We start from the raw sequence: 10615 nt of genomic DNA on the forward strand, positions 1-10615 counted from the left end.
TTAAATTCTATTCTAATATTATAAAATAGTGTAATACAATCTATACTATATATAAAACAAAATCCTGAAATTTTAACTTCCCCAATTCCTAAAAAATCTCTCTTCCTAATAAAATATATTGATTTCTACTTTCCCATTCGTACAATAATTCTGCGTTAAAATTCTATTCTAATATTATAAAATAGTGTAATACAATCTATACTATATATAAAACAAAATCCTGAAATTTTAACTTCCCGCCAATTCCTAAAAAATCTCTCTTCCTAATAAAATATATTGATTTCTACTTTCCCATTCGTACAATAATTCTGCGTTAAAATTCTATTCTAATATTATAAAATAGTGTAATACAATCTATACTATATATAAAAACAAAATCCTGAAATTTTAACTTTCCGCCAATTCTAAAAAATCTCTCTTCCTAATAAAATATATTGATTTCTACTTTCCATTCGTACAATAATTCTGCGTTAAAATTCTATTCTAATATTATAAAATAGTGTAATACAATCTATACTATATATGAAAACAAAATCCTGAAATTTTAACTTCCACCCAATTCCTAAAAAATCTCTCTTCCTAATAAAATATATTGATTTCTACTTTCCCATTCGTACAATAATTCTGCGTTAAAATTCTATTCTAATATTATAAAATAGTGTAATACAATCTATACTATATATAAAAACAAAATCCTGAAATTTTAACTTCCCGCCCAATTCCTAAAAAATCTCTCTTCCTAATAAAATATATTGATTTCTACTTTCCATTCGTACAATAATTCTGCGTTAAATTCTATTCTAATATTAACAAATAGTGTAATACAATCTATACTATATATGAAAACAAAATCCTGAAATTTTAACTTGCCGCCCAATTCCTAAAAAATCTCTCTTCCTAATAAAATATATTGATTTCTACTTTCCCATTCGTACAATAATTCTGCGTTAAAATTGTATTCTAATAATATAAAATAGTGTAATACAATCTATACTATATATAAAAACAAAATCCTGAAATTTTAACTTCCCGCCCAATTCCTAAAAAATCTCTCTTCCTAATAAAATATATTGATTTCTACTTTCCCATTCGTACAATAATTCTGCGTTAAAATTCTATTCTAATATTATAAAATAGTGTAATACAATCTATACTATATATAGAAAACAAAATCCTGAAATTTTAACTTCCCGCCCAATTCCTAAAAAATCTCTCTTCCTAATAAAATATATTGATTTCTACTTTCCCATTCGTACAATAATTCTGCGTTAAAATTCTATTCTAATATTATAAAATAGTGTAATACAATCTATACTATATATAAAAACAAAATCCTGAAATTTTAACTTTTCCGCCCAATTCCATAAAAAATCTCTCTTCCTAATATAATATATTGATTTCTACTTTCCCATTCGTACAATAATTCTGCGTTAAAATTCTATTCTAATATTACAAAATAGTGTAATACAATCTATACTATATATGAAAACAAAATCCTGAAATTTTAACTTTCCGCCCAATTCCTAAAAAATCTCTCTTCCTAATAAAATATATTGATTTCTACTTTCCCATTCGTACAATAATTCTGCGTTAAAATTCTATTCTAATATTATAAAATAGTGTAATACAATCTATATACTATCTATATACTATATATAAAAACAAAATCCTGAAATTTTAACTTTCCGCCCAATTCCTAAAAAATCTCTCTTCCTAATAAAATATATTGATTTCTACTTTCCCATTCGTACAATAATTCTGTGTTTAAATTCTATTCTAATATTACAAAATAGTGTAATACAATCTATACTATATATGAAAACAAAATCCTGAAATTTTAACTTCCGCCCAATTCCTAAAAAATCTCTCTTCCTAATAAATATATTGATTTCTACTTTCCATTCGTACAATAATTCTGCGTTAAAATTCTATTCTAATATTATAAAATAGTGTAATACAATCTATCTATACTATATATAAAAACAAAATCCTGAAATTTTAACTTCCCTCCCAATTCCTAAAAAATCTCTCTTCCTAATAAAATATATTGATTTCTACTTTCCCATTCGTACAATAATTCTGCGTTAAAATTCTATTCTAATATTATAAAATAGTGTAATACAATCTATACTATATATAAAAACAAAATCCTGAAATTTTAACTTTTCCCGCCCAATTCATAAAAAATCTCTCTTCCTAATAAAATATATTGATTTCTACTTTTCCATTCGTACAATAATTATGCGTTAAAATTCTATTCTAATATTATTATAAAATAGTGTAATACAATCTATACTATATATAAAAACAAAATCCTGAAATTTTAACTTTCCGCCCAATTCCTAAAAAATCTCTCTTCCTAATAAAATATATTGATTTCTACTTTCCCATTCGTACAATAATTCTGCGTTAAAATTCTATTCTAATATTATAAAATAGTGTAATACAATCTATACTATATATGAAAACAAAATCCTGAAATTTTAACTTTCCGCCCAATTCCTAAAAAATCTCTCTTCCTAGTAAAATATATTGATTTCTACTTTCCCATTCGTACAATAATTCTGCGTTGAAATTCTATTCTAATATTATAAAATAGTGTAATACAATCTATACTATATATAAAAACAAAATCCTGAAATTTTAACTTCCCTCCCAATTCCTAAAAAATCTCTCTTCCTAATAAAATATATTGATTTCTACTTTCCCATTCGTACAATAATTCTGCGTTAAAATTCTATTCTAATATTATAAAATAGTGTAATACAATCTATACTATATATAAAAACAAAATCCTGAAATTTTAACTTTTCCCGCCCAATTCATAAAAAATCTCTCTTCCTAATAAAATATATTGATTTCTACTTTTCCATTCGTACAATAATTATGCGTTAAAATTCTATTCTAATATTATTATAAAATAGTGTAATACAATCTATACTATATATAAAAACAAAATCCTGAAATTTTAACTTTCCGCCCAATTCCTAAAAAATCTCTCTTCCTAATAAAATATATTGATTTCTACTTTCCCATTCGTACAATAATTCTGCGTTAAAATTCTATTCTAATATTATAAAATAGTGTAATACAATCTATACTATATATGAAAACAAAATCCTGAAATTTTAACTTTCCGCCCAATTCCTAAAAAATCTCTCTTCCTAATAAAATATATTGATTTCTACTTTCCCATTCGTACAATAATTCTGCGTTGAAATTCTATTCTAATATTATAAAATAGTGTAATACAATCTATACTATATATAAAAACAAAATCCTGAAATTTTAACTTCCCTCCCAATTCCTAAAAAATCTCTCTTCCTAATAAAATATATTGATTTCTACTTTCCCATTCGTACAATAATTCTGCGTTAAAATTCTATTCTAATATTATAAAATAGTGTAATACAATCTATACTATATATAAAAACAAAATCCAGAAATTTTAACTTTTCCCGCCCAATTCATAAAAAATCTCTCTTCCTAATAAAATATATTGATTTCTACTTTTCCATTCGTACAATAATTATGCGTTAAAATTCTATTCTAATATTATTATAAAATAGTGTAATACAATCTATACTATATATAAAAACAAAATCCTGAAATTTTAACTTTCCGCCCAATTCCTAAAAAATCTCTCTTCCTAATAAAATATATTGATTTCTACTTTCCCATTCGTACAATAATTCTGCGTTAAAATTCTATTCTAATATTATAAAATAGTGTAATACAATCTATACTATATATGAAAACAAAATCCTGAAATTTTAACTTCCCACCCAATTCCTAAAAAATCTCTCTTCCTAATAAAATATATTGATTTCTACTTTCCATTCGTAAAATAATTCTGCGTTAAATTTCTATTCTAATATTATAAAATAGTGTAATAAAATCTATACTATATATGAAAACAAAATCCTGAAATTTTAACTTTCCGCCTAATTCCTAAAAAATCTCTCTTCCTAATAAAATATATTGATTTCTACTTTCCCATTCGTACAATAATTCTGCGTTAAAATTCTATTCTAATATTATAAAATAGTGTAATACAATCTGTACTATATATAAAAACAAAATCCTGAAATTTTAACTTCCCGCCCAATTCCTAAAAAATCTCTCTTCCTAATAAAATATATTGATTTCTACTTTCCCATTCGTACAATAATTCTGCGTTAAAATTCTTTTCTAATATTATAAAATAGTGTAATACAATCTATACTATATATAAAATCAAAATCCTGAAATTTTAACTTTTCCCGCCCAATTCATAAAAAATCTCTCTTCCTAATATAATATATTGATTTCTACTTTCCCATTCGTACAATAATTCTGCGTTAAAATTCTATTCTAATATTACAAAATAGTGTAATACAATCTATACTATATATGAAAACAAAATCCTGAAATTTTAACTTCCCGCCCAATTCCTAAAAAATCTCTCTCCCTAATCAAATATATTGATTTCTACTTTCCCATTCGTACAATAATTCTGCATTAAAATTCTATTCTAATATTATAAAATAGTGTAATACAATCTATACTATATATAAAAAACAAAATCCTGAAATTTTAACTTTCCGCACAATTCCTAAAAAATCTCTCTTCCTAATAAAATATATTGATTTCTACTTTCCTATTCGTACAATAATTCTGCGTTAAAATTTTATTCTAATATTATAAAATAGTGTAATACAATCTATACTATATATAAAAACAAAATCCTGAAATTTTAACTTCCCGCCCAATTCCTAAAAAATCTCTCTTCCTAATAAAATATATTGATTTCTACTTTCCCATTCGTACAATAATTCTGCGTTAAAATTCTATTCTAATATTATAAAATAGTGTAATACAATCTGTACTATAGATAAAAACAAAATCCTGAAATTTTAATTTCCCGCCCAATTCCTAAAAAATCTCTCTTCCTAATAAAATATATTGATTTCTACTTTCCCATTCGTACAATAATTCTGCGTTAAAATTCTATTCTAATATTATAAAATAGTGTAATACAATCTATACTATATATAAAAACAAAATCCTGAAATTTTAACTTCCCGCTCAATTCCTAAAAAATCTCTCTTCCTAATAAAATATATTGATTTCTACTTTCGCATTCGTACAATAATTCTGCGTTAAAATACTATTCTACTATTATAAAATAGTGTAATACAATCTATACTATATATAAAAACAAAATCCTGAAATTTTAACTTTCCGTCCAATTTCTAAAACAAAATCGTGAAATCGGCCTCCTCAGCTGGAGCCTTGACCGCGGAACCGGCCTTTAATTTTTTTTTTTTTAAGTTGTAAAGTGTCAAAAGTTCGGCAATGCATAACTTTTGACGCCGTTGTCCGTTTTGGACAAATATTTTTTTAAAATCGCGTATTTTTTCGAGATCTATCCACCGCAAACTGCCGTAAGCGGTTTGACCCACCAATTTCTAAAAAGAAATTACTTTATTAAAGAGTTTCTACGAAAAAACTATGAGAACCTTATGTTTTATTAATGAATTTTTAAAATTTTTAATTCAAGAATTGTCCCGTGCATTATTTAATAATCTTTCTTTATAATTGGTCAAATTAGTTAATTATGGTAAATTTGGGAATAATTAATGATGGTAATAGAAATCCTAGAAGAATATAGAATTGAACAATATTTAATTATTGTTATATTATTATTGTGACTCACGGAATACAAGAGTTAATGCTATTTTTGTTCCTAGACTTATTGGGGCATTGACACTTTTCATCCTCCATAATAAAAATTACCACTTAGTAGCCACGTTTATTGATCGTTGGACAGTTTTGATCCTCCGTCAATGACGCCGTTTGTTGACCGTGAAATAGAATGGTTTTTCTGTCTTTTTATGTTCTGATCCTTGTATTTCTCAATCCGTTGGTCACTGCTACATCCATTTCTTCAAACTGAGGTTATCCGCTTCAGTCCTTTCTAACATTAAGAAACCATCTTCACCCAACTAACAATCACGAATTTTACATTTGACATCAATCTCAAGATAATGGAAACAAGTGCAGTTGGAATAGAAAGGGCGTTAGTCCATGTCTGTGGAAATTTTGTCAAGCATACAACATAACTAGCAAAGTCAGGAATATCACCCAACCCCTCCATTAACCTTTCTGCATCAACTATAATAGGTATGCCCCTACTCTATTGCCTCATGCACTACAATCAAAGCAGTCTCATGCAACCTTCCATCTAAGTAGACAATATTTACTCCAAGCGCTGAAGACAATTTTGATTTGGGTTTGTAGACCCTCAGATATCATGGGTGGATATCCTGGAGTGAAAATGCACGTGCGAGTTTTTTTTTTTTTTTTTGGTTGTCAACAATGACATATGTGAATGGTGAGTTTCCTCCTTTGGACACCACCATAAAAGATGTATCAACACCATCCCTTTCAAACTCATCAAGTATTCTTTCGCCATGCGAGTCATCAGCAACCTTAGATATGATCCTTGGATTAACACCAAGACGAATTTTATCATCCGGGTTTTATCAAAGCATTGCCAGTGTTACCACCTCCTTGAACCTCAAAGCTGGTGCTCCGAATTTTATCATCCGGGTTGGGGAATGAAGCTACAGTAGCCAGGAAGTCAACACCGGCCATTCCAACATCTCAGACAATGCGATTTTTGGGGAGCGGCGGATTCCACATTTTCAGATTGAAACTTCAATGAATTTCAGGTAGAATAACAGAGTTTTTGAGGTTGTGCACCAAGTAGTTGTGGTCAGAGAGAGAGAGAGAGAGAGAGAGAGAGAGATGGGAAGGATATTTGTGGTCAATATGGAAAGGATGACTTACAGGTGCAAATTCTACATCACGCCATCTACAACTACAACTGCTATTTACCATAGGAGGGTTCGCCGACCTGCTGCCCTCTCTGCTTCGCCGGAACCAAAAACCACCGGTGAAGGCCCCAACCTCGCCGGATCTGTTACTGCACCGCCAGATTTGCCTTACTTGTTCGTCGCCGGAAGGAGTTATTGCTTCGTATGCTCGCCGCCGTACCCACAACTCGCCGGAGAAGAAACTCGCTGCTACTCACTACCAACGATTACTACTTAGCCGCCAAGTCTCGCCATCTCGCCTCACAGGAGTCACAGCAGCGCTGGTTTAAACAAGATTAGAAGAATAAGACATAAAAAGACAGAAAATCCCTTCTAATTCACGGTCAACAAACGACTTCATTGACGGAGGATCAAAACTGTCCAACGACCAATAACAGTGTCTACTAAGTGGCAATTTTTATTATGGAGGATGAAAAGTGTCAATGCCTCAATAAGTCTAGGACCAAAAATGGCATTAACTCCGGAATACAATACAACAATATTTAATTATGGTTATATTATTATTGTGCCTCACGACCATTATATACTAACAGTACTTGAAAAGAAACTAATAATAATAATAATATCTAAAAGTAATTAAGTGTTAATAATAATAGTAAGAATATTAACGTAAGAGTTGTAACATAGAATAAATTGTACGGAGTAATAATTAATAACTATAGTCTAGGATTAAATTTGGAATTGTCAGGAAAGATAAACGACCTCTGGTGAAATTAACTCTTAAATAATTATATATCGATTTAAATATTCTTAATATATTACAACAATTCCATTCCGTGATCGCACGGGTGAAAATACTAGTTTATGTTAATAACATTATTAGTTGCATTAATAATAATAATAATAATAATATTATTATTATTATTATTATTATTATTATTATTATTAGTAAAAGTGTTTTTGTTATTATTTTATTATTAGTATTAGTATTCATATTATTCTTTTTATTATTATAGTAATTGTATTCCATAAAATATTTAATTACTGATTATTATTTTAATGAGAATTGTAATCACTTTTATATATATATTTTTTATCATTATTATTATTAAGGTTATTCATTGTTTAGTGCTAATTATTTTTTTTTTGTTCGTACGGAAATACTATTAAATTTTGAACAAGAATTTACTCAAATCATGAATTTTGTGAATAATTTAATAGTTTAAAAAATGGAGATTAATTGTTATTCATCTTACTATTCAAAATAAATTAAACTGCTGGTTTTGATGTTTGTAGAAAATGACGTCATATTGTCTGCTAATCACGTCTCTACTGAAGGAATTGAAGCTGCTAGGTTGGATGCATGAAATTTCAGTTTTTTTGGAGTGTTTAACAAATCGATCTCTACACCGTTTATAGTGTTGACGAATTGTAAATGTTACTTAAGTTGTGTATATAAATTGTATTGTTCTTTTTTATTTATACTAGTTTTTTTACGCGTATTGCGCGATTGAGATAATGCCCAATATTTTTTAAAATAAATATTTCAAAGTATATCAATGCAAGATTATATTGGAATTGTTCATGCACAGATAATTGAATGTTAAATTTGTGTATTTAAATAGGCAATTCTAAGTTTACAAATGCAAGATAATATGTCAAGATTGATTATAGTTGTCAATAAAATAATTGTATAGGTATGGTTGAAACCAAATACATGACATAAGGGAGAGAAAATAAAAATTAGGACATAAATTATTAAATACTCCGTATATACTAATATTGAGGAGCTAGCTACTGATTGCCAAACAAGGATATTGCAAGATAGTTTCCCACTTCAATTTATTGTGTGATTTGAATATTCTTTTTGTCAATAAATCTCCCAAGTAGTTAATATGATTGACTTAATTATATTTTTTATTTATTTTTATTTTTTTAAAACAATTATTATTATTATTATTATTATTATTATTATTATTATTATTATTATTATTATTATTATTATTATTATTATTATTATTATTATTATTATTATTATTATTATCATACCCTTAGGTCATTTTACATGTTAATCTAAACAACTAATTTTTTCAAATATCTTTTTACCAACCATTGATATAATTCGCTGGTCAAATTCGCTAATATAATCCGCTAACTGCTGATTGTCAAACAAGAATATTGCGAAGTTGTTCTCACTTCAATTTGTTGTGTGATTTGAATAGTCTCTTTGTCAACAAATCCTTAAAGTAATTAATATGATTAGCTTTATTAATTATATTTTTTTAATTTTTTCATGATATTAATAAAATACTTGATAAATAAATATATAGCATTATTTTGTATTATAAATTTATAACTTTGATATTTAATTAAAAAAAAATAGTGCACAAAAAAAAGGTAATATACAATGTGTGAATATAATCAATTGATGAATTTGAATGTAAAGAATTTTTACATTGGAAAAATATACAGACAATATAACTAATAAAATTATTTCTCTTAATTAATTTATTTATAATGAATTATTTTTTTTAATAAAGACATTGTAGGGACAATGTAGCAAATATAATCAATTGATGAATTTGAATATAAAGAATTTTTATATTGGAGAAAAATAAATACAATATAACTAATGAAATTATTTCTCTTATTTAATTTATTGATAATGAATAATTTTTTTTGAATAAAGGCATTGTAGACACATAACTCTAAATTAAAAAATGATATGTATTATTTTTTGTTGTAGTTACTAAATTATTATTTTTAATTAATTTAATAAGAGTAAAATAGAGTACTAATTATGCCAACTTTGATTGGGATGAGGTTCGAACCTAAGACCTTTAAATTCTTATTAAAATCAATGAGTAAGTTAACGGTGAACTAACAGAAATTAACAGAAAAGATAATATTTAACGGAAAAGTTAACGGAAAATCACATTCATTAAGGATAAATTACGAAATCTTAAGGAAAAATTAAAATCTGATCAATCTGAGCCATTCATTTGATTAAAAAATTTGACCGCCATTTTTTCTACCCATTATAGGCCTAACTCTCTTGGGCTCTTATTAGTATAGTAGATAGATATATATAGTATAGTAGATTGATATTCTTTTTGGTTGTAGGCAATGTTATGCACAGCACTATATCTCAAACACTTGTGGACTCATCTACTAAATCAGATTTTTTAAATGACAAAGTTGTGAATCCTAGCATGGAAACTGGTACGTTATTAACTAAACTGATTATTGTGTTTGAAATTATTTATTCATTTAATTAACAATAAAGAAATAATTATTTAAATATTAAACTCCAATTATTGTAGAAAATGGTTTTCATACTTCAAATGATTTACTTATGTGGCTCTATCTAGAGTTAGCAACCCTAAGAGTCTTAAAGTTGTTATTTTAGGTCAAAATGGAGAGTACTCTTCTTCAACTACAAATGTTGCCTACAAGAAAGTTTTTAACAATTTGTAAAGTTTAATATTAATGTTTAGTATTTTTGTGAATTTATACACATGATGATATACCAGGACTATGTGGTCCAATGGTACCCAGGTTGGACTTCCATTTGGAAGGTTGTAAGTTCGAGCCTTAGTGGAGGCGTTATTAGCTCTTTGTGTTTCAGTAGGTTGAGAAAGTATATGAACAGATACTACAATGTAATAGAGCTAGTAGCATTCAAAAAAAATACACATGATGATATGATTATATTAGTAGTTATCTTAAGTTGTGTATTTTTTCAATAAATATTATTCTTATAATATCGTTTAATATCCATCCCGTGCATCGCA

This window comes from Ipomoea nil, unplaced genomic scaffold (assembly GCF_001879475.1).
Source record: "Ipomoea nil cultivar Tokyo-kokei standard unplaced genomic scaffold, Asagao_1.1 scaffold3069, whole genome shotgun sequence".
Lineage (NCBI taxonomy): Eukaryota > Viridiplantae > Streptophyta > Magnoliopsida > Solanales > Convolvulaceae > Ipomoea > Ipomoea nil.